At 43.8% G+C, this 26310-nt stretch overlaps 1 long non-coding RNA gene across 2 annotated transcripts in view; it reads left to right on the top strand.

The window, feature by feature from the left end:
* The first annotated feature begins 321 nt into the window (after positions 1-321).
* LOC143774923 (uncharacterized) overlaps positions 322-26310 on the top strand; it is a 32662-nt gene continuing 6673 nt past the window's right edge. Inside the window, exons 1-2 of one of the 2 annotated variants that reach the window (XR_013215628.1) lie at positions 322-415; positions 10290-10403. This is a non-coding gene — a long non-coding RNA (uncharacterized LOC143774923). The remainder of the gene's footprint in view (positions 416-10289; positions 10404-26310) is intronic. The other variant, XR_013215588.1, reaches the window with a different exon arrangement.

Here is a 26310-nt window from a genome sequence, read left to right as displayed (position 1 = left end):
CAGGCATCAGGTACAGCTGATCGTCGCGGGTGCCGGGTGACACACCTCCACCGATCAGACATTCATAATCTATCCAAACGATAGCTCATCAATGCTAAATTTCAGGACAACCCCTCTAACTATTCTACATCTATGTTGTTCAATGGTTCAAATGCTGATTTTATCCTACTCTAGATGCATACATTTGTAGGCAAAGGTTTCACTGAGACAGCAAAGTTTTTAAGTGTTTTTACACATATTGATGTCTGATCAATTTCTGTCCAATGTAAATTTCAATTAGTGAATGTAATGGTCATTAATGACATTCATTTCTCATTCTAGGCAATAGATTAATTTAGTATATAATGAGATCATAGACCATCACAGCATAATATCTATCGTTATAAATGGCCAACACAGACAAATGCAATAATCGGTAAGATCGGCCTAATTATTCAGTAATCTGTGTGTGTCTAAATCCCATATTAAAGGGAAACTGTCATGTGATACAAGCCGTCCAATCTTTAGCAACAGGAATCATGGGCAGGTTTCCTAATTGCATGCATCTATGTTCCAAGCCTCTTTCAGTTTTCTATTTTTTCTGGTGTCCATCAGTGTGATGAATCCAATTTTCATCCATTTTTGTTCTATGCGTCCATTTTTCTTAACTTTGTGGCTTTTTTCATATGCCAAAAAAAACATCCTGATTAAATACAGACAGCACTCGATGAAAAACAGCTAATATTCATATGCTATACTTCTCTTTTTTATTGACCCATTGATTAGAAGGGGCACGTTTCAATGATTTGGATGAAAGAGCAAACTTCTCAGGTTTTTAGGTTTTTTGTGGACTCTTGGACATGTGAACAATCTTATAGATTATAATTCGATGTGTGTTCTGTCCCTGATAAAAATGGATGGAATGCAAAAAATGAAAAATGGACATCTGAATGAATACTTCCAGAGAAAATATAGTATAAACAGGAGCCAGGTACAGGGAGATCTATCACTGATGGATGCGCCAGGCTCTCCTTGATTTCTCCCTATTTCTCTATAGGGACAGGCTTATCAGTCCATGGACCCATCTGGATGACTAATCTCCCGGTTCCTGGCTCCTGTTCTCTTTTAGAAAATATGTCCGTCTGACATGTCATGTTAAAAAAATAGTCCAAATCAGCCGTGTAGACGCTCCACTGGTCAGGTCGCTGTGTTTTGGCTACGTCTGCGATGTCATATTGACAGCTCATATCATTGCTGCAGCTAATCACAGAGCTCAGCCACTGGATATATCTACCTCGACCAAGCTGCTGAGCTCAGTGATTGCCTGCAGAGGTGACGTGAGCTATCAACATGACACCACCACCACTGATGCCAAAACACTAAGACCAGAACATTGGCCAAGAATCAGCACTGGACCCGTGGAGGATGAGTACTGTCTAATTTTGTTATTTTACAACACATGCAACGTTTGCCATCCATCTTTCTAAAAAATGGAAAACCCAATAAAAATATAACTTATGTGAAATACTCCAGGGTTTGAGACTAAAACATAGGTGTCAGTAGTCAGTAATTAGGAAGCCTGTCCCTGATTCATGCTGCAGTTTGGGCATGCAAGAATCACCAGACTAGAAACATGAACTTTCTTACTAGGAATAAACAGTACATGGTCCATGTATTAATTCATTAAGAACCCATTGTGCTATATCTACTGAAATAATCTAACAAATAGGATTAATGTAATTAATTCTTGTATTTCAGGTGCAAAGCTTTTATTTAATATAAAAAGCAAGGTAAACCTCATAATTAAAGCCATGGTAGCAACTAGCAGGTATCCACCACTGCTAATTAGAGGAACTGTAGACAGCATTTTTCAGGACACATAGGAATTTCCCTGCTCCGAGAGACTTTAATGCTGAGGCTTGAATAGAAATGACTGATGACTCATTATTATATCGCTAAGGGGTATTTCTGGAAAAAGTGCGTGTGATAGAAGGAGGCCAGTAAACACAATAAGAATTTAGCAAAGTCAATATAAAATCATAGCCAGCAGTGGTTTTAAAAATAAATTGTTTATTATAAAGGAGTTTTTAGAAGTTCACAGAAACACTGGGTGTTATACTGTTAAACAGTATGTTAGACAATAAACTGATGCTTAAAGAACCCAGCAAACACACACTAGCTCAGACTCCGGCAGTACTTATGGCCATCAGAATTATGCTTTTTAGCAACACATTTAATTAACAATGCTTCCTCCTCCATACGTAACATTCATTTAATCACTGTGTATAGTAAGTGAACAGGAGCTGCCAGGTCATAGAAGACCCAGACAGATCTGCTATGCAACCAACAAGCATGCATTTCCCTTGTAACTAATATATGTAACTGGGGTTAATATGCCATCCCCAGTTACAGAGGAAATAAGATGAAAATAAAAATATTGAAATATTGAAATGAACCCCAAAACATCTTTTATGAGACTATAGGGGGCACAATGTGTAAAATAAATGAAAAATAAAACAATACTAATACTCAAAAAAAATGAAAAAAATAAATATGCCACTGTCAATTCAAATCCCTGTTACTAGCCTCACCCTCATTAAAAAAAAAAAAAAAAACTAAATGAGTTTAATATCTGAAAATATCTGGAAAAAAAAAATAAAAAAAAAATATATATATATATATATATATATATATATATATATATATATATCTAATATATAAAGCTGAATGTGTGTGTGTGTGTATGTATGTATGTATGTATGTATGTCCGGGATTGGCATCTGAACCGTAGCAGCTACAGCCACAAAATTTTGCACAGTCGCACGTCTGGACCCCGAGAGCGTCATAGGCTATGTTGTGAGGTGAAATTTTAACCCCGCGCTTTCCAATTCACCAAACAATTTTGCCCCTATCTACATAATGGGGAAAAAGTGAAAGGAAAAGTGTTGGAGGCGTCGCAGCTACAGGCACAAAATTTTGCACAGTCACACGTCTGGACCCTGAGAGCGTCAAAGCTATATTGTGAGGTGAAATTTTAACCCCGCGCTTTCCAAGTCACCAAACAATTTTGCCCCTATCTACATAATGGGGAAAAAATGAAAGGAAAAGTGTTGGAGGCAAATTAACAGCTGCCAGATGTGAACAAGGGGGACTTAAAGAATGACAGCGATGGCACCAAAGAGTATATACTGTACAGTTGCTAAGGTGGGGCCCCAACATGGGATAATCACACCACCACGGGGATATGAACACACACACAAAATGCGCCACACACTACCACGTGCTCGAACACATATACCACCCTCAGTGCACATTTCACCACACATACACCAACCTCGCCACATAAAAGTAGAAACACAAAAGTCGCCGCTCAAAACTCGCCACGCGCAAAACTCTCCACATGCAAAACTCGCCACACGTGCAAAACTCGCCACACGCAAAACTTGCACACGCAGAAAAATTGCCACACGCAGAAAAATTGCCACATGCACAAAAGTTGCAACACATGCAAAAGTTGCCTCACACAAAACTTGCACATACTCAAAAGGCACCACACATAAAACTCGCCACGCGCAAAACTCGCCATGCGCAAAACTTGCTGCACACAACTTGCTACACTAACCTGTCACATGCAACTCGACACACAAAAAGTTGCTACACGCATGTCGCCACACAAAACTCATCTCACAAAAGTCCCTACATGCATGTCGCCACACGCAACTCAACACACACAACTTGACACACGAAACTCGCCCTAAAACACACACAAGTCTGGTATCCTTCAAAAATAAAAATCTGATTAATAAGCAGACAAACTACAAGAGCAACAAATGTACCATATAGGAATCCGGCAGCTGTCAGTCACATGACCAGTCTATTATGTGTATGTGTGAGCTAATATATACTGCCAGGGGGTGGGCTTACTGTTGGCTGGGGATTTATCAGGCTGCCATTTTAGCTTACAAATACTGAGGTAAAAATACTGACCAAATAACGTGTGAACGAGGGCTAATACAGGAGGAGATGGCATACAGCTATATACTATATACAGGAGATGACACACAGGTATATACTATTTACAGGGGAGATGACACACAGGTATATACTATATACAGGAGGAGATGACACACAGATATATACTATATACAGGAGAGATGACACACAGGTATATACTATATAGAGGAGGAGATGACATACAGGTACATACTACATACAGGAGGAGATGACATACAGGTATATACTATATACAGGAGGAGATGACACACAGGTATATACTATATACAGGAGCAGATTACCTACAGGTATATAGTATATACAGGAGGAGATGACACAGGTATATGCTATGTATAGGAGGAGATGACATACAGGTATATACTATATACAGGAGATGACACACAGATATATACTATATATAGGTGAGATGACACACAGGTATATACTATATACAGGAGATTACATACAGGTATATCTAATATATAAAGCTGAATGTGTGTATGTATGTATGTGTGTATGTCCGGGATTGGCATCTGTACCGTCGCAGCTACAGCCACAAAATTTTGCACAGTCACACGTCTGGACCCCGAGAGCGTCATAGGCTATGTTGTGAGGTGAAATTTTAACCCCGCGCGTTCCAATTCACCAAACAATTTTGCTCCTATCTACATAATGGGGAAAAAGTGAAGGGAAAAGTGTTGGAGGAAAATTGACAGCTGCCAGATGTGAACAATGAGGACTTAAAGAATGAGAGCGATGGCGACAAAGAGTATATACCGTACAGTTGCTAAGGTGGGGCCCCGACATGGGATACTCACCACACACGGGGATATGAACACAAACACAAAATGCGCCACACACTACCACGTGCTTGAACACATATACCACCCTCAGCACACATTTCACCACACACACACACCAACCTCGCCACATAAAAGTCGAAACACAAAAGTCACCACTCAAAACTCGCTACATGCAAAACTCGCCATATGCAAAACTAGGCTCACGCAAAACTCGCCACACGTGCAAAACTCACCTCATGGAAAACTCACCTCATGCAAAACTTGCACACACAGAAAAATTGCCACATGTACAAAAGTTGCACCACATGCAAAAGTTGCCTCACACAAAACTTGCACATACTCAAAATGCACCACACATAAAACTCGCCACGCGCAAAACTCGCCATGCACAAATCTTGCTGCACACAACTTGCTACACTAACCTGTCACATGCAACTCAACACACAAAATGTTGCTACACGCATGTCGCCACACAAAACTCATCTCACAAAAGTCGCTACATGCATGTCGCCACACGCAACTCAACACACACAACTTGACACATAAAACTCGCCCTAAAACACACACAAGTCTGGTATTGTCCTTCAAAAATAAAAATCTGATTAATAAGCAAACTACAAGAGCAACAAATGTACCATATAGGAAATACGGCAGCTGTCAGTCACATGACCTGTCTATTATGTGTATGTGTGAGCTAATATATACTGCCAGGGGGGAGGGCTTCCTGTTGGCTGGGGATTTATCAGGCTGCCAATAGCAACCAATCACAGCTCAGCTTCTATTTTGCTACAGTTAATTAACCTGAGCTCTGATTGGTTAATATAGGCAACAAAGACATTCTCAGTATAACAAAGCTAATATATGTTGTGAAATGCTTCTATTTGCTTAGTTTTTGCCTTTTAATAATTACATTTCTATCTATTTGTTTTGTGGTTTTTGTGTGCAGAATAAATTTTTGTTAACACATTCTATTTTGCTAACAGCAGTCATTAACCCGGGCGAAGCCGGGTAGTACAGCTAGTATATATATATAATCTGAAAAATAATATTTATTTCTCTTATTTTCCCACCGATATTGTCTGATATCAGCAAAAGAAAAAGAGAAAATATGACAGGGATATAAAAATGAAGCCCCATGTATCACAAAAAAAAGACAAAAACGACTTGCTTATCAGCACGAGAGAAAAAATAACTGCTCTTTAAACCACATGTATGAAAAAGAGATTTCCCTCCTCCTGGTCTTGAACTGGTTTCACAGTGGGAATAGGACACTTGAATCCTGCGCATTTGTCATTAAGAATCACAGTGAAGGAACAATGTAGGGCATTGACAAAACAAAACGGTAATTAAGAATCATTTAGGCTTTCTCACAATATGAATGTATCCTTTTGAAATCATTATATACAGTCATGGATGAAAGTGTTGGCACCCTTGAAATTGTTCCAGAAAATTAAGTATTTCTCCCAGAAAATTATTGCAATTAAACTTGTTTTGCTATAGACATGTTTATTTTCTTTGTGTGTATTGGAACAACACAAAACAACAGAGAAATCAGGCAAATTGAATATAATTTCTCACAAAACCCCAAAAGTGTTGGTAGCCTCAAATTAATATTTGGTTGTACACCCGTTGGAATAAATAACTGCAATCAATTGCTTCCTATAACCATCAACAAGCTCCTTAGATCTCACAATTGGAATTTTGGACAACTCTTCTTTTGAAAATAGCTCCAGGTCTCTCATTTTGAAGGGTGCCTTCTCCCAACAGCAATTTAAAGATCACTCCACAGGTGTTCAATGGGTTGTAGATCCTGATCCATTGCTGGCCACTTCTGAACTCTCCAGCACTTTGCTTCAATCTATTTCTTGGTGCTTCTTTTGTTTCTTTGGAGTCATTTTCCTGCTGTAAGACCCATGGCCTACGAGGCAAACCCAGCTTTCTAACACTGTGCACTACAGTGTGACCCCAAATGCTTTGGTAATCTTCTAATTTCGTGATGCCTTGCACACGGTCAAGGTACCCAGGGCACAAAGCAACAAAAGAACCCCAAAACATCTTTGATTCTCCACCATATTTGACTGTAGGTATTGTGTTCTTTTCTTTGTAGGCATCATTCCCTTTTTCTTAAACAGTAGAATGATGTGTTTTACCAAACACCTCTATCTTGGTCTCATCTATCTAAAAGGTGCTTTCCTTGAGGGATTTTGGCTTACTTACTGTGAGGACACAGCATTTTATCATAATTAACCAGACATCTATTTTCAGCAAGTCAGGAGGAGTAGACTGTTATCTATATGTTGACTTTTGAATGTATGTGTTTCTTTCTGGTTGGTCAAGAAAACACACTTTTGTTCATGTAAGCCTGTAATATAGACTTGTAAGTTGACAATTTGTTGTTAAATATAAAAAGGATATATGGCTCTGTAACAAAGAACCAAAGACTCTTTACAAGACAACAGCCAAGACATTATGGCTCCATCACGAGGGACAACAATTTGACGATTTGACATTCTACAGGATGTCAGTTTAGGAGAACCACGGCCCCAGCTGAAAGGATACAGACCTGCTCTATTGACTATCACTGAACTATGGATACATTTGGAGTAGTCATGATTTGGACCCATCAGTCACCTGAGCCCCATGGATACGTTTGGGAAACCCAGGAATGGGAACCACCGGTCACCTGACTCCATGGAGATGTTTTGAGAAGCCAAGTTGTGACCCTCAGGTCAACTGGCCTTGTACCTCAATGGACTGTCAGCTTCCTATGCTTGTCATTACCTCCTCTCTGTGTATGCCACAGGTGGGCTAGTTGGCCCTGGAAGCTCTGAAGTCACAGTTAATCTTATCCCGGCAAGTCAGCAGAACAGAGAGACTCTGTAATGTGTACCATCTTGGGTATTTTTGTTGGGACTGTTCTATGTGTTATTTTCCTCTTTTGTGGTTCAATAAAGTAATGCCACACTGTTTACCCTCACCCTGTGTTGTTTGAGTAGTATTACGCCCATGGTAAAAAGAAAGCGGGCGTTTGGCGGGATGTTCCCTGGTCTTTGCTGTTTCGGCTAGAGGACTAGGGCACCCACTGACCCCTGTGTCCTCACACTCAATTATATTTTGTCAATCGGCAGTCTAGCTTTTTAATTTATCTGTGACAGCAGTGGGATCCTCCTGTGTCTACTGCAATAGCATTTCATTTCATTCAAATGATGAAGGATAGTTCGTGCTGACACTCATACACCCTGAGCCTGCAGGGCAGCTTGAATTTCTTTGAAACTTGATTGGGGCTGCTTCGCCACCCACCATCCAGACTATCATGCGTTGCAACCTTTCAATTTTTCTCTGCTGTCCACATCCAGGGAGATTAGCTACAATTCCATGGGTTAAATACTTCTTGATTATATTGCACATCATGGACAAAGAAACTTCAAGGTCTCTGGAGATGGGCTTGTACAATTGAGATTGTTGATATTTTTGATATTTGATATTGTTGATATTTTTCAACAATTTTGGTTCTCAAGTAGTGATGAGTGAATATGCTCAGATAACCTCTTATCTGAGCATCTAAAAGTGCTCATATATAATGTTCGAGTCTCTATGTTCGACTGTTAGACAGGCTCAACACATGTGGGGATTGCGTAACAAACAGGCAACACTCACATGTGTTGAGGCTGTCTAACAGCCAAAAATTATGTAGCCATAGAGACTGGAACATAATATACTAGCACTCCCAGATGCTTGGATCAAACCCAAGCATGCACGGATAAGACTTTGTCCAAGCACGTTCGCTCATCACTATAGTCACTATACTCAAGTCATCAGACAGTTCTCTTCTCCTCTTTCGGTTCTCCATACTTACTGTGGCATACACACATACAATGCAAATTTTGAGTCAACTTCTCCCCTTTTTATTTGGTTTCAGGTGTGATTTTCATATTGCCCACACCTGCTACTTGCCACAAGTGAGTTTGAACAAGCACCACATGCTTGAAACAAAGTTGTTTACCCACAATTTTGTAAAGGTGCCAACAATTTTGTCCTCCCCTTTTTTGGCATTTTTGTGTGAAATTTGCCTTTTTTCTGTTGTTTTTTTTGTGTTGTTCTAATATACACAAAGGAAATAAACATATTTATAAACAAAACATGTGTAATTGCAATAATTTTCTGGGACAATTTCAAGGGTGCCAACATTTTTGGCATGACTGCATATGGCTTCTAAAAGTGGTTCATCATCTGGTAAATCTTAGTCCACCATTATACTGTATAAGCAACTGCGTCAATGCAAATGAATGAGCATTTATGGTTTATAAATTGAGAAGATGTCTTCAGGTACAGCTAGTCCTTGGCAATCTCAAATTTAGTGCTGGAAAAAAGATAATGAGGTTCTAATATGTTTTAAGGTACCGTTACACTAAACGACTTACCAACGATCACGACCAGCGATACGACCTGGCCATGATCGTTGGTAAGTCGTTGTGTGGTCGCTGGGGAGCTGTCACACAGACCGCTCTCTCCAGCGACCAACGATCAGGGGAAGGACTTCGGCATCGTTGAAACTGTCTTCAACGATGCCGAAGTCCCTCTGCAGCACCCGGGTAGCCAGGGTAAACATCGGGTTACTAAGTGCATGGCCGCGCTTAGTAACCCGATATTTACCCTGGTTACCATTGTAAAAGTAAAAAAAAAAAACACTACATACTCACATTCTGATGTCTGTCACGTCCCCCGCCGGCGTCCACAGGGTTAAAACTGCTTTCGGCAAGAGCGCTGCTAATATGCATGCGCTGCTGCCAAGAGCTTCCCTGCACTGACTGTGTCAGCGCCGGCCGTAAAGCAGAGCACAGCGGTGACGTCACCGCTGTTACTGCCGGCGCTGACACATTCAGTGCAGGGAAGCTCTCGGCAGTAGCGCATGCATATTAGCAGCGCTCTTGCCGAAAGCAGTTTTAACCCTGTGGATGCCGGGGGACATGACAGACATCAGAATGTGAGTATGTACTGTTTTTTTTTAACTTTTACAATGGTAACCAGGGTAAATATCGGGTTACTAAGCGCGGCCCTGCGCTTAGTAACCCTATATTTACCCTGGTTACAAGTGAACACATCGCTGGATCGGCGTCACACACGCCGATCCAGCGATGACAGCGGGTGATCAGCGACCAAAAAAAGGTCCTGATCATTCCCATCGACCAACAATCTCCCAGCAGGGGCCTGATCGTTGGTCGCTGTCACACATAACGAGATCGTTAGCGGGATCGTTGCTAAGTCACCAAAAGCGTGACGTTGCAACGATATCGTTAACGATATCGTTATGTGTGACTCAGCCTTTAGGCTATGTTCACAATGGATTTGCAGTGCACAGTCAGTGTATCCGTAAACTCTCCTTCAGTCAAGTTTGTCCGTTTAGCCTCAGTTTTCAATATTCGGTATACTTTTCTCTTTAAGTATATACTGTACATGAATATACAGTGTTGAATGTGATTCCTATGCAGACATATCTTTATTTTTTTTTAACAGGGAAGCCTTTGGCCAACATCTGCCACTGTACACCTAGACAATGGAACATTGAAGCTTTCTGGCAAAGGTATACATCCAAAATGTGAACAGTGCCACTGCCTAATTTAGCTAAAGGTACTGTATTATAAATCTATCACACACCATATTTATGCAATTAGCTTTGCAATAAGCATATGCCCCAAAGTATGATACTTCATGTCAAGGAAAATCATGACAAATTAGTTAGGACACCAAATCACTGCCTCATCTAATTCTGACACAGTAGGAAGACATTATGACAAACATTACACAGTCCTAGAGCCTTTGAGTCATTGGAGTGCCATCAGCTTCAGGCTCTGAGGAGGAGACACATTCATCCTGTGGTGAAAAGCCTCAGAAGCTGCAGATTTACGATAGGGGTCTACTACAGGGAGGATTGATGTTTGCATAATTAAAGAGAAGGCATGGTGCAGATCTCCTTCAAGATTGTCTTGATGGCTGCCTTCATGTGCAAGCAGAGACTGAGGGGACAACTGCCCAATTGACAGCTTTACTTCCTATATGTCATCTCATTCTATCATATTCATGTTTCTTACCGTACCTACGGTTCTAATCCATCAGTCATATAAATAGGGTTTTCAGCTATTTTTGCCATTTAAAAGCACTTAGAGATTTCATCATTTACATGGAAGAAGAAGTGAATCATAGGGCCCAATTGTAAAACCCAGAATGTGCCTCACTGAAAGCTCTGCCATGTGTCCAGTATAGGATTCTGATCTGATGACATCTCTACATAGGAATACAATGTGTTTCTAAACAAACATGGATATGAATTTTATAACTTAGTATAGAACTGAATGTCACCTATAAAAAGGAGGTATGTTCAGTACCAGACTACAACCCCTGGCAAAAATTATGGAATCACCGGCCTTGGAGGATGTTCGTTCAGTTGTTTAATTTTGTAGAAAAAAAGCAGATCACAGACATGGCACAAAACTAAAGTCATTTCAAATGGCAACTTTCTGGCTTTAAGAAACACTAAAAGAAATCAAGAACAAAAATGTGGTAGTCAGTAATGGTTACTCTTTTTAAACAAGCATAGGGGAAAAATTATGGAATCACTCAATTCTGAGGAAAAAATTTAGAGAATCATGAAAAAACAAACAAACAAAAAAAACACTCCAACACATAACTAGTATTTTGCACCACCTCTGGCTTTTATAACAGCTTGCAGTCTCTGAGGCATGGACTTAATGAGTGTCAAGCAGTACTCTTCATCAATATGGCTCCAACTTTCTCTGATTGCGGTTGCCAGATCAGCTTTGCAGGTTGGAGCCTTGTCATGGACCATTTTCTTCAACTTCCACCAAAGATTTTCAATTGGATTGAGATCCGGACTATTTACAGGCCATGACATTGACCTTATGTGTCTTTTTTCAAGGAATGTTTGCACAGTTTTTGCTCTATGGCAGGATGCATTATCATCTTGAAAAATGATTTCATCATCCCCAAACATCCTTTCAATTGATGGGATAAGAAAAATGTCCAAAATATCAACATAAACTTGTGCATTTATTGAAGATCTAATGACAGCCATCTCCCCAGTGCCTTTACCTGACATGCAGCCCCATATCATCAATGACTGTGGAAATTTGGATGTTCTCTTCAGGCAGTCATCTTTATAAATCTCATTGTAACGGCACCAAACAAAGCATCATCACCTTGCCCAATGCAGATTTGCGATTCATCACTGAATATGACTTTCATCCAGTCATCCACAGTCCACAATTGCTTTTCCTTAGCCCATTGTAACCTTGTTTTTTTTCTGTTTAGGTGTTAATGATGGCTTTCATTTAGCTTTTCTGTATGTAAATTCCATTTCCTTTAGGCGGTTTCTTACAGTTCGATCACAGATGTTGACTCCAGTTTCCACCCATTCGTTCCTCATTTGTTTTGTTGTGCATTTCCTGTTTAGGAGACATATTGCTTTAAGTTTCCGGTCTTGACGCTTTGATGTCTTCCTTGGTCTACCAGTATGCTTGCCTTTAACAACCTTCCCATGTTGTTTGTATTTGGTCCAGATTTTAGACACAGCTGACTGTGAACAACCAACATCTTTTGCAACATTGCGTGATGATTTACCCTCTTTTAAGAGTTTGATAATCCTCTCCTTTGTTTCAATTGACATCTCTCGTGCTGGAGCCATGATTCAGGTCAGTCCACTTGGTGCAACAGCTCTCCAAGGGGTGATCACTCGTTTTTAGATGCAAATCCAAACTGAAGAAAAGGACAGCGCCACACCAGATAGTGAAAAGCAGCTCACATATTTATTCTGCCTCCTGCGGCAACGTTTCGGTCCGAAGACCTTTGTCAAGCCCAGTAAACAGCATTTCAACCACCATTATATACCCATAAGCCCTCCCCTTTAATTAACCATCTACTAATAGAAATACAATAGAAAAACATACATAACACAGTTCACATATACACATAAAAAACAATTGTACATGAGTAGTAATCATTGCACCACCCCTTCTAACATAGATCAACTAACCCTGATCCCTCTTTTGCATACATCTTATTACCAAAACACACAGATGAAATCCCAGTACATAGAATGTAAACAAACCGTGTCCCACCTATCGGAGCAATGCTTTGGCAGTTACCATAGTACCCAGATACTCCCACAGGCGTGTTCATGAAGGATATCATCCAATCATATCGCCAGGTTACAGGTCATGTGAACGCATCATCCCCATGTGATATGTATCACACTGCACAGGTCCAGCAAACACCTCCCCAGTCCGAATAGTAATCCCAACTGCGCATGTCGCCGGCAAGATTCTGCTTATAGGAGGCAAAGTCCCACATATTAGTGCGCATGTCCATAAGGCTCATAAATCCGGAGATGTCCTTGCGCACACATATCTTTTCAGTCAATGTCCGCAGTGGGGAAACAGGTCAATAGTGCGCATGTCCGGAACTCCTCCTCAACACTCCTGCATTCAGCGTCGATACATAGCAAAACAATGATGTGTATGTCTGAAATCACAAATCGTACCTCCAGATAACCGATAGAACGGTGTTATGCATGTCCAGAAAGCCTTCTTCAATCCTCCATATATATGGTAATGGCACACATGACTTAAATAATCGCACCTTTAAATATGTCCTTAATGCTATGCTGAAACCTATAATAGAATATAATATACCTAAAAGGGAAAACACATCCCTCCCAATCATTTAATAATATATACATCACAATATGCAAATGAAAAATCACATTTACATATTACATTATAGTGCCCTAGAATATTAATCATTTAATTTAATATTCTAGGGCACTATAATGTTTTCCCTTTTAGGTATATTATATTCTATTATAGGTTTCAGCACAGCATTAAGGACATATTTAAAGGTGCTCCGATAGGTGGGACACGGTTTGTTTACATTCTATGTACTGGGATTTCATCTGTGTGTTTTGGTAATAAGATGTATGCAAAAGAGGGATCAGGGTTAGTTGATCTATGTTAGAAGGGGTGGTACAATGATTACTACTCATGTACAATTGTTTTTTATGTGTATATGTGAACTGTGTTATGTATGTTTTTCTATTGTATTTCTATTGGTAGATGGTTAATTAAAGGGGAGGGCTTATGGGTATATAATGGTGGTTGAAATGCTGTGTACTGGGCTTGACAAAGGTCTTCGGACCGAAATGTTGCCGCAGGAGGCAGAATAAATATGTGAGCTGCTTTTCACTATCTGGTGTGGCGCTGTCCTTTTCTTCAGTTTGGATTTGGATGTTCTATCTGGGATGGACCCCCTGGTGAGAGCGTGCGCCAGGGGCGTAACTACCGCGGTCGCAGGGGTCGCAATTGCGACGGGGCCCACAGTGCTTAGGGGCCCACCCAGTCCAGCAGACTGGGCGGGCCCCTAAGAACTCTGAGCTACAAAATGGGCAGCCGGCCCTTTAAATAAATCTTCTTTACAGGCCCTGGTGCGCGTGCACTCTCTCAGTGCATGCGCGATCACGGGTGGGACTGCACTTGTCCCGCAGCAGAGCCCCTCCACCGCACAGAGCCGCACACCACAACTATGGCTGCAGCTGCTCTGTGCGCACAGGACCTGTGATGAGGTCACAGGAGGGGAGGAGTCGGAGTCACATGATCAAGGGCTTCCGTGTAGTGCAGGACTGTAGTGCAGTGCTGGTTGTCATCGTGCTGGAGGAGGGTAAAGCTTTTGTGTGAGGTCAGGAGGGGTTTGTGTGGATGTAGCAGAGCAGTGTGTGTATGAGGTGTATAGAGCGGAGCCGTGTGTGTATGAGGTGTACGGAGCGGAGCCATGTGTGTACGAGGCGTACGGAGCGGAGCCGGGTGTGTACGAGGCGTACGGAGCGGAGCCGGGTGTGTACGAGGTGTACGGAGCGGAGCCGGGTGTGTACGAGGTGTACGGAGCGGAGCCGGGTGTGTACGAGGTGTACGGAGCGGAGCCGGGTGTGTACGAGGTGTACGGAGCGGAGCTGGGTGTGTACGAGGTGTATGGAGCGGAGTGGGTGTGTATGAGGTGTACGGAGCGGAGCCGCGTGTGTATGAGGTGTACAGAGCGGAGCCGTGTGTGCAAGGTGTACGGAGTGTAGCCGTGTGTGTACGAGGTGTACGGAGCGTAGCCGTGTGTGTACGAGGTGTACGGAGCGTAGCCGTGTGTGTACGAGGTGTACGGAGCGGAGCCATGTGTGTACGAGGTATACGGAGCGGAGCCGTGTGTGCAAGGTGTACGGAGCGGAGCCGTGTGTGTACGAGGTGTACGGAGGGGAGCCGCATGTGCAATGTGTACGGAGCTCAGCCGCGTGTGTAGGAGTAACTATGTGTGGCCATTATACTGTAGGCAATATCATGTGTGGCCATTGTACAGTATGGAGCATCATGTGTGGCCATTGTACAGTATAGAGCACTATGTGTGGCCATTGTACAGTATGGACAGGGGCGTAACTACCGCGGTTGCAGCAGTCGCCATTGCGACTGGGCCCGGCAGGTCAGGGGGCCGGCAGGTCAGAGCAGGGCCGGACTGGCCATCGGGCACTTCTGGCAAATGCCAGAAGAGCCGGTGCCAGTCATGGGCCGCTCGATCCGCCTCCCCCCGCCGCCGCCGACTCACCCCCCCTGCCGTCGCATTCAACTATACCGGCGTCTATGACGCCGGTACAGTTGAATGGAATGACGGAGGAGAGAGCGTCTACAGATGCTCCCTCTCCCATCATTCCCCGCTCTGCCTCTGACACTGCGGGTGCGCGATGACGTCATATGTGTGTGTGTGTGTGTGTGTGTGTGTGTGTGTGTGTGTGTGATAACTGTAGTATGTGTGTGTGTGTGATATCTGTAGTATGATGTGTGTGTGTGTGATATCTGTAGTGTGTGTGTGATAACTAGTATGTGTGTGATATCTGTAATATGATGTATGTGTGTGTGTGTGTGTGATTATCTGTAGTGTGTGTGTGTGATATCTGTAGTATGATGTGTGTGTGTGATATCTGTATTGTGTGTGTGATAACTAATATGTGTGTGTGATATCTGTAGTGTGTGTGTGTGTGTGTGTGTGTGATCTCTGTAGTATATGTGTGTGTGATATCTGTAGTGTGTGTGTGTGTGCGTGTGATAACTGATGTGTGTGTGTGTGTGTGTGATATCTGTAGTATGTGTGTGTGTGAGGCAGCGGCGTAACTACCACGGTCGCAGCTGCAAGCGGCTCTGGCAGGTTAGGGGGCCGTGTGTCCCCTTGAGCCTGTCTCCCTTATGCTTGTGTCCCCATGTGCCAGTCTCCCTTGCCTATTAGTCCCTGTGTGTCCCCATGTGCCTGTCTCTTATGTCCCCTTGTGCTTGTCAGTCTCCTTTGCCCACTAGTCCCTGTGTGTCAGTCTCCCTTTCCCACTTGTCCCTGTGTGTCCCCTTGTGCTTGTATCCCTTGTCCCCTTGTGTCAGTCTCTTGCCCACTAGTCCCTGTGTGTCCCCTTGTGCCTGTCTCCCTTGTCCCCTTGTGCTTGTCCCCGTGTGTCCCCTTGTATCAGTCTCCCTTGCCCACTATTCCCCGTGTGTCAGTCTCCCTTGCCCACTAGTCTGTTGTGAACTATACCTTTTGGCTCCCTCTTGTGGTCACTAGTGATTTGGCACTTGGATTGTCTTTTACCAGGTTGGTACTCACCTGCTTCGTTAGACCATGGGTGTTGCTATTTAAACTTCCTGGATTCTCAGTCCAGTGCCTGGCATCGTTGTAATCAGTTCACTTCTGTTTGCTCCTGTCTTCAGGTCCTGGTTCTTTGCAAGATAAGCTAAGTCCTGCTTTCGTACTTTTGATCATTTGCATTATTCTTATTTTTTTGTCCAGCTTGTACAAAATGTGATTCCTGATATCGCTGGAAGCTCTAGGGGGCTGATATTCTCCCCCCACACCGTCAGTCGGTTTGGGGGTTCTTGCATATTCAGCGTGGATATTTTGCAGAGTTTTTTGCTGACCATATAAGTCTTCTTACTATATTCTGCTATTAGTCAGTGGGCCTCTCTTTGCTAAATCTAGTTCATTCTTACGTTTGTCTTTTCTTCTTACCTCACCGTTATTATTTGTTGGGGGCTTGTATTACTTTGGGGTCTTTTCTCTGGAGGCAAGAGAGGTCTTATTTTCCCTGATAGGGTTAGTTAGTTCTCCGGCTGGCGCGAGACGTCTAGGATCAACGTAGGCACGTTCCCCAGCTGCTGTTAGTGTTTGCGCTAGGATCAGGTATATGGTCAGCCTAGTTACCACTTCCCTATGAGCGAGTATTTATGTTCTGCAGACTTTGCGGTAATCTCTGAGGTCCCCTGCCATTGGGACCATAACAGTATGCCAGGCCTATAAATAGTTAATGCATTGCTGAAGTGGGATTAAAAGAAAAGAAGTTCTGAGTTTTTTTTGTTTGTTTTTTTTTCTTCCTCCCCTTTATCTCTGAGTGGCTTGAAACTTTGCTGCAGACATGAATGTTCAGACCTTGATTACTAGTGTGGATCAGCTTGCTGCACGTGTGCAGGGCATTCAGGATTTTGTTGTTAGCAGTCCTATGTCAGAGCCTAAGATACCTATTCCTGAGCTGTTCTCTGGAGATCGATTTAAATTTAGGAATTTTAGGAATAATTGTAAATTGTTTCTATCTTTGAAACCTCGTTCGTCTGGAGATTCAGCTCAGCAAGTAAAAATTGTTATCTCCTTCTTGCGTGGCGACCCTCAGGATTGGGCTTTCTCGTTAGCGCCAGGAGATCCGGCATTGGCGGATGTTGATGCGTTTTTTCTGGCGCTCGGATTGCTTTATGAGGAGCCTAATCTTGAAATTCAGGCAGAAAAAGCTCTACTGGCCATCTCTCAGGGCCAGGATGAAGCTGAGGTGTACTGCCAAAAATTTCGGAAGTGGTCCGTGCTTACTCGATGGAATGAATGTGTTCTGGCCGCAAATTTCAGAAATGGCCTTTCTGAAGCCATTAAGAATGTGATGGTGGGTTTTACAATTCCTACAAGTCTGAATGATTCTATGGCGCTGGCTATTCAGATTGATCGGCGTTTGCGGGAGCGCAAATCCGCTAAACCTCTGGCGGTGTTGTCTGAACAGACACCTGTCTCAATGCAATGTGATAGAATCCTGACTAGAACCGAACGACAAAATCATAGACGTCAGAATGGGCTGTGTTTTTACTGTGGTGATTCTACACATGTTATATCAGCATGCTCTAAACGCCTAACCAAGGTTGTCAGTCCTGTCACCATTGGTAATTTGCAGCCTAAATTTATTTTGTCTGTGACTTTAATTTGTTCATTGTCTTCCTACCCTGTTATGGCATTTGTGGATTCAGGTGCTGCCCTGAGTCTTATGGACTTGTCGTTTGCCAAACGCTGCGGTTTTGTCCTGGAGCCTTTAAAAGTTCCGATTCCTCTCAGAGGAATTGATGCTACGCCACTGGCGGAAAATAAACCGCAGTATTGGACACAAGTGACCATGTGCATGGCTCCTGAACATCGGGAGGTGATTCGTTTTCTTGTTCTGCATAAAATGAATGATTTGGTCGTTTTAGGTCTGCCATGGTTACAGACCCATAATCCTGTTTTGGATTGGAAGGCTATGTCTGTGTCAAGTTGGGGTTGTCAGGGAATTCATTGCGATTCTCCGCCGGTGTCTATTGCTGCTTCTATTCCTTCAGAAGTTCCTGAGTATTTGTGTGACTATCAGGATGTATTCAGTGAGTCCAGGTCCAATGCTCTTCCTCCTCATAGGGACTGTGACTGCGCTATAGATTTGATTCCTGGCAGTAAATTTCCTAAGGGACGATTATTTAATTTGTCTGTACCCGAGCATGCCGCGATGCGTTCTTATGTCAAGGAATCTTTGGAGAAGGGGCATATTCGTCCATCCTCTTCCCCTCTCGGTGCGGGATTCTTTTTTGTGGCCAAGAAAGACGGGTCTTTGAGACCTTGTATAGACTATCGGCTTCTGAATAAAATCACTGTTAAGTTTCAGTATCCTTTGCCACTATTGTCAGACTTGTTTGCTCGGATTAAGGGTGCCAAGTGGTTCACCAAGATAGATCTTCGTGGGGCGTACAACCTTGTGCGCATTAGGCAGGGAGATGAATGGAAAACTGCATTCAATACGCCCGAAGGTCATTTTGAATACTTGGTGATGCCCTTTGGGCTCTCTAATGCCCCTTCAGTGTTTCAGTCCTTTATGCATGATATCTTCCGGAAGTATCTGGATAAATTTTTGATTGTGTATCTGGATGATATTCTAGTTTTCTCGGATGATTGGGATTCTCATGTAAAGCAGGTCAGGATGGTGTTTCAGGTTTTGCGTGATAACGCTTTGTTTGTGAAGGGCTCAAAGTGTCTCTTTGGAGTGCAGAAGGTTTCCTTTTTGGGTTTTATTTTCTCCCCTTCTGCTGTGGAGATGGACCCAGTCAAGGTCCGAGCTATTCATGATTGGACTCAGCCCACTTCTGTTAAGAGTCTTCAGAAGTTCTTGGGGTTTGCTAATTTCTACCGTCGCTTTATCGCTAATTTTTCTAGCGTTGTTAAACCTTTGACGGATATGACCAAGAAAGGTTCTGATGTGGCTAATTGGGCTCCTGCAGCCGTGGAGGCCTTCCAGGAGCTGAAGCGCCGGTTTACTTCGGCGCCTGTTTTGTGCCAGCCTGATGTCTCACTTCCCTTTCAGGTTGAAGTGGATGCTTCTGAGATTGGTGCTGGGGCTGCTTTGTCGCAGAGAGGCTCTGGTTGCTCTGTGATGAGACCATGTGCTTTTTTCTCTAGGAAGTTTTCGCCTGCTGAGCGGAACTATGATGTTGGTAATCGGGAGTTGTTGGCCATGAAGTGGGCATTTGAGGAGTGGCGTCATTGGCTCGAGGGTGCTAAGCATCGTGTGGTGGTCTTGACTGATCACAAAAATCTGATGTATCTCGAGTCTGCTAAGCGCCTGAATCCTAGACAGGCTCGTTGGTCATTGTTTTTCTCTCGTTTTGACTTTGTGGTCTCGTACCTGCCTGGTTCGAAGAATGTTAAGGTTGATGCTCTTTCTAGGAGCTTGGTGCCTGACTCTCCTGGAGTCTCGGAGCCGGCTGGTATTCTTAAAGAGGGAGTAATCGTGTCGGCCATATCTCCTGATTTGCGACGTGTGTTGCAGAGATTTCAGGCTGGTAGACCTGACTCTTGTCCACCCAACAGACTGTTTGTTCCTGATAAATGGACCAGCAAAGTCATTTCCGAGGTTCATTCCTCGGTGTTGGCAGGGCATCCGGGAATTTTTGGTACCCGAGACTTGGTGGCTAGGTCCTTTTGGTGGCCTTCCTTGTCACGGGATGTGCGGTCATTTGTGCAGTCCTGTGGGACTTGTGCTCGGGCTAAGCCTTGTTGTTCTCGTGCTAGCGGGTTGCTTCTGCCCTTGCCCGTCCCGAAGAGGCCTTGGACACACATTTCCATGGATTTCATTTCTGATCTTCCGGTGTCTCAAGGAATGTCTGTCATTTGGGTGGTGTGTGATCGTTTTTCCAAGATGGTCCATTTAGTATCCTTGCCTAAGTTGCCTTCCTCTTCCGATCTGGTTCCTTTGTTTTTTCAGAATGTGGTTCGGTTACACGGCATTCCGGAGAATATCGTGTCCGACAGAGGACCCAGTTTGTGTCCAGATTCTGGCGATCTTTTTGTGCTAAAATGGGCATTGATTTGTCGTTTTCATCTGCCTTCCATCCTCAGACTAATGGTCAAACGGAGCGAACTAATCAGACACTGGAGGCTTATTTGAGATGTTTTGTTTCTGCGGACCAGGATGATTGGGTGACCTTCTTGCCATTGGCGGAGTTTGCCCTTAATAATCGGGCTAGTTCCGCTACTTTGGTTTCGCCATTCTTCTGCAACTCTGGTTTTCATCCTCGTTTCTCCTCGGGTCATGTTGAGTCTTCTGACTGTCCTGGGGTGGATTCCGTGGTGGATAGGTTGCAGCGGATTTGGAATCATGTGGTGGACAACTTGAAGTTGTCACAGGAGAAGGCTCAGCGTTTTGCCAACCGCCGCCGTGGTGTGGGCCCCCGACTTCGTGTTGGGGATTTGGTTTGGTTGTCTTCTCGGTATGTCCCTCTGAAGGTTTCCTCTCCTAAGTTTAAGCCTCACTTTATTGGTCCTTATAAAATTTTGGAAGTTCTTAACCCGGTTTCTTTTCGTTTGGATCTTCCGGTGTCGTTTGCCATTCACAACGTGTTCCATAGGTCTTTGTTGCGGCGGTACGTTGTGCCTGTGGTTCCTGCTGTTGAGCCTCCTGCTCCGGTGTTGGTTGAGGGCGAGTTGGAGTACGTAGTGGAGAAGATCTTGGATTCTCGTCTCTCTAGACGGAGGCTTCAGTATTTGGTCAAATGGAAGGGCTATGGTCAGGAGGATAATTCTTGGGTGGCCGCCTCTGATGTTCATGCGGCCGATTTGGTTCCTGCCTTCCACGCTGCTCATCCTGGTCGCCCTGGTGGTCTTGGTGAGGGTTCGGTGACCCCTCCTTAAAGGGGGGGTACTGTTGTGAACTATACCTTTTGGCTCCCTCTTGTGGTCACTAGTGATTTGGCACTTGGATTGTCTTTTACCAGGTTGGTACTCACCTGCTTCGTTAGACCATGGGTGTTGCTATTTAAACTTCCTGGATTCTCAGTCCAGTGCCTGGCATCGTTGTAATCAGTTCACTTCTGTTTGCTCCTGTCTTCAGGTCCTGGTTCTTTGCAAGATAAGCTAAGTCCTGCTTTCGTACTTTTGATCATTTGCATTATTCTTATTTTTTTGTCCAGCTTGTACAAAATGTGATTCCTGATATCGTGGAAGCTCTAGGGGGCTGATATTCTCCCCCCACACCATCAGTCGGTTTCGGGGTTCTTGGATATTCAGCGTGGATATTTTGCAGAGTTTTTTGCTGACCATATAAGTCTTCTTACTATATTCTGCTATTAGTCAGTGGGCCTCTCTTTGCTAAATCTAGTTCATTCTTACGTTTGTCTTTTCTTCTTACCTCACCGTTATTATTTGTTGGGGGCTTGTATTACTTTGGGGTCTTTTCTCTGGAGGCAAGAGAGGTCTTATTTTCCCTGATAGGGTTAGTTAGTTCTCCGGCTGGCGCGAGACGTCTAGGATCAACGTAGGCACGTTCCCCGGCTGCTGTTAGTGTTTGCGCTAGGATCAGGTATATGGTCAGCCTAGTTACCACTTCCCTATGAGCGAGTATTTATGTTCTGCAGACTTTGCGGTAATCTCTGAGGTCCCCTGCCATTGGGACCATAACACTAGTCCCTGTGTCCCCGTGTGCCAGTCTCCCTTGTCCACTAGTCCCCGTGTGCCCTTTGTGTCAGTCTCCCTTGCCCACTTGTCCCCGTGTGCCCCTTGTGTCAGTCTCCATTGTCCCCTTGTGTCAGTCTCCCTTGCCCACTAGTCCCCTTGTAACCTTCTCCCCTGCCTCCTAGCCCCCATGTGTCCCCTTGTGCCTGTCTTCCTTGCCCCCTTGTGCCCTCTCCCCTGCCCCCTCATCACCATTTGCTCGTGTCTTTCTCACTGCCCCTGTATGGAGGGGCTGCATTATACTATGAGGGGGGCTGCATTGTATTCTATGGGGGTTACATTGAATTTGATGGCGGGGGGGCCCCATTTGGAAGTTCGCACTGGGGCCCATAACTTTGTAGTTACGCCACTGGCGTGCGCCCTGATGTCCATAGAGACTATATAATTATAGGGTGCGGCTTTACTGCTTTTTTTGTCATTTTTAGATGCAGACTGACAAGCAGATCTAATTTGATGCAGATGTTATTTTTGGTTATGAAACTTTACAGGGTGATTCCAAAATTTTTTCCTCAGAATTGAGTGATTCCATAATTTTTCCCCTATGCTTGGTTAAAAAAAAGTAACCATTACTGACTACCACATTTATTGTTTTTGATTTCTTTTAGTGTTTCTTAAAGCCAGAAAGTTGCCATTTGAAATGACTTTAGTTTTGTGCCATGTCTGTGATCTGCTTTTTTTCTACAAAATTAAACAACTGAATGAACATCCTCCAAGGCCGGTAATTCCATAATTTTTGCCAGGGGTTGTACTTTCCACCATATGCCTCATGGCCTACACATTCCATGCCTTCTTGGTAGGTATTCTTCAGGTCGCAATAATGTTACAGGCATAGACAACAAAGAAAGATTCAAAGGTATATGATGTTACCTATGCAATAATGGATTGGTGACCAATGCTGTTGGAAAACATAAAGGGGGCACAGTTGATGGACTCAATGCAGCCTACTACTATGTCATTCGTCAGACATAAGCTGGTTCCTACCACATCACATTTACACATACACATACATATGTATATATTCAAATGCTATAACCTAATATATGTATATAGTATTAGCATATACCATGAACACAGGAAATTTCATGTCTGAATGTTTATAATGACTCCAATATTTGTTGCTCTGTAAAAATTCACCTTGGAGATGTATTCCCATATCTCTTTCCTTTGTCACGGTCTGTAAAGTGCTGGTTCAGCAGGAATAAAATCACTAGAACATGTACACTATGTATCGTTTTCAGGTTTTCTAATAATAGCTCTTGTAGAGCCCCAAAATCTAAAGCAAGACAAAGAGGGACATTTGTGATTAATGGTGATGTCAGCAGCAGAGCAGCAATGAGTTGTGATAAGAGCAGTAGACAGAGAACAGTTTTATCAGCTCTCCTCCTATTGTAACTTTCTTCCCTTTGTCTGCTCCTGTCTTCTTCTGCATGTCAGTCTGCTAGTCTGTTACGTCAAAAGAGCCAGTGTGGAAAGATACCCCAACTTTTTAACATTTTAGTATATTCACACACAAAAAATGCCCTTTAAAATTAATGTGAACGTGAAATTGTTTTAAAGGGAACCTGTCACCATTGTATAATGCTGTTTATCTGCCCCCAACCCAGCCTAGAAGATAAGAAAAAGACATTTTATTATACTCACCTGCGGATTGGTCCGGTCTTAGGGGTGTTGCTTGTCTTAGGCCATGTGCACACGTTGCGGATTTCTTGCAGAAATTTCCTGAAGAAAACCGGAAATTTTCTGCAAGAAATCCGCATTTTTTTTTTTGCGTTTTTTTTCCGTTTTTTTCGCGTTTTTTTAGCATTCTGCAAGCGTAATTAGCTTGCAGAATGCTAAAGTTTTCCAAGCGATCTGTAGCATCGCTTGGAAAACTGACTGACAAGTTGGTCACACTTGTCAAACATACTGTTTGACAAGTGTGACCAACTTTTTACTATAGATGCTGCTTATGCAGCATCTATAGTAAAAGATAGAATGTTTAAAAATAATAAAAAAAATAAAAAAATGCTTATACTCACCCAGACATCTCATAAGCGGCGTCCGTTCGTCTTCCTATAGCTGGTCTGTGCGCACAGGGCCTTCCGTGACGTCACGGTCACGTGAGCGGTCACATGACCGCTCACGACCAATCACAGGACAGTGACGTCATCGGCAAGGTCCTTCGCCGCACACCAGCTACAGGAACCGAACGGCAGCGTGCAGCGGTGAGGCGGGAACACTGCGCGGGACATCGAGGGTGAGTATAGGACTATTTTTTATTTTATTTCTTATTTTTTGACCAGTTATATGGTGCCCAGTGCGTGGAGGAGAGCAGGGGCTGGCTGGCACTTTTCAGCCTGGGGGGCAATCACAAGGCAGTGGCCCTCGAGTTGCGGTGGCCCTCCTTTTCCCTGCTTACCTCTGGCCATTGCATTAAAGCAGCAGACATAACAGGCTTTAAAAACCCACTGGTACAGAGATATGGGAACAGAACGGAGCTTGCTGCATAGATAAGGGAGCAGAACTAAGCTTACTCCAGAGATATGGGCGCAGAACCGAGCTTACTACAGAGATATGGGAGCAGAACCGAGCTTACTACAGAGATAAGGGAGCAGAACCGAGCTTACTTCAGAGACATGGGAGCAGAACAGAGCTTCCTATAGAGATATAGGAGCAGAACAGAGCATACTGCAGAGATATGGGAGCAGAACGGAGCTTACTACAGACATATGGGAGCAGAACGGAGCTTACTACAGACATATGGGCGCAGAACGGAGCTTACTACAGAGCAGTATAATATAGTAAAATATATAGATGAATTAGAAATGGCGACACACGCAAACGTCATCTGCATTAGTAATATATGCACCATTACATAATTAGTTGTAGGCTGGGTTCACAAGAGTGAAGTTTACATTCTGTATACGCACCACAACCTCCAGCCTCACGGAGGGTATCACTCCTGTAAACCCAGCCTGACGGGGACAACCCCTTATAAATGGAAGTGTGCTCCTCTAAACCATGCAATCACTGCCAATCCTCCAACCGTAAGTGGTGAATTTCCAGAGCTGGGAAATGGGATTTCAATATTAGAACACGTCAACTTTAGTTCCCGTCCCTCCTCAAGGAAGTATGGCAGACAGGTGTGATAAGACTATTAGAAAAACTACTGCCACACACACGGCAGTACATACTGGCAGAAGTGTGAGGGCATTAGTGCCTGTGTATGGACATGTCAGAGGCTAGAGAGAAGAAAGCTTGGTCCCTCTTAGCTTCTGGCAATGTTTTACCTCAGCTCACATTTGGGCCATACCATTGTAAAACAGGTAGACACATTTACCCACTGACCCTACTATTCATAAGGAACTGCTGTCTACCCCTTAGTTTCCCACTGTATATAGTCAGTGTGGGGATGTGGGCTACAGAACAACACAGGGCGATGACACTGCTACCTGAACCCTTCAGCTGCCCCACAATATGCAGGGAGTAAAACCAGTACAAAGTATGGCAGCCTCCCTGCAGAGCTGTCCAGGGTGGGACAGGGACAAAAAAGGAGCAATGCCACACAAACCCCACCAGCCCACAGACTATAAAGGTACCTTCACACTCAGCAACTTTACAACGAGAACGACAACGATCCGTGACGTTGCAGCGTCCTGGATAGCGATCTCGTCGTGTTTGACACGCAGCAGCGATCTGGATCCCGCTGTGATATCGCTGGTCGGAGCTAGAAGTCCAGAACTTTATTTGGTCGTCAGGTCGGCGTGTATCGTCATGTTTGACATCAAAAGCAACGATGTCAGCAATGTTTTACATGGAGCTAACGACCTGTGACAACGATAAGTGAGTCACCGCTACGTCACTGGATCGCTCCTGCATCGTTCTGGAGCTGCTGTGTTTGACGTCTCTACAGCGACCTAAACAGCGACGCTGCAGCGATCGGCTCGTTGTCTATATCGCTGCAGCGTCGCTGAGTGTGACGGTACCTTAACACTCCCCTCACACCCGATCAGTGGATTTTCCTATACTGTGTTGTGCCCTTCAACGCTCCTCTTAAAGGCGTTATTTGAAGAGCTATGTGTGAATGTCGCCACAGTGCCCACGATTGATCGCTTCTTTAGAGCGCCGGTTCTCGAGATCATGGGGGTCCCAGCGGTCGGACCCCAGCAACTACAAAGTTCTCGGGAAAGGG

This window comes from Ranitomeya variabilis, chromosome 1, assembly GCF_051348905.1.
Source record: "Ranitomeya variabilis isolate aRanVar5 chromosome 1, aRanVar5.hap1, whole genome shotgun sequence".
Lineage (NCBI taxonomy): Eukaryota > Metazoa > Chordata > Amphibia > Anura > Dendrobatidae > Ranitomeya > Ranitomeya variabilis.
This window is presented reverse-complemented; position numbering and strand designations above follow the sequence as displayed.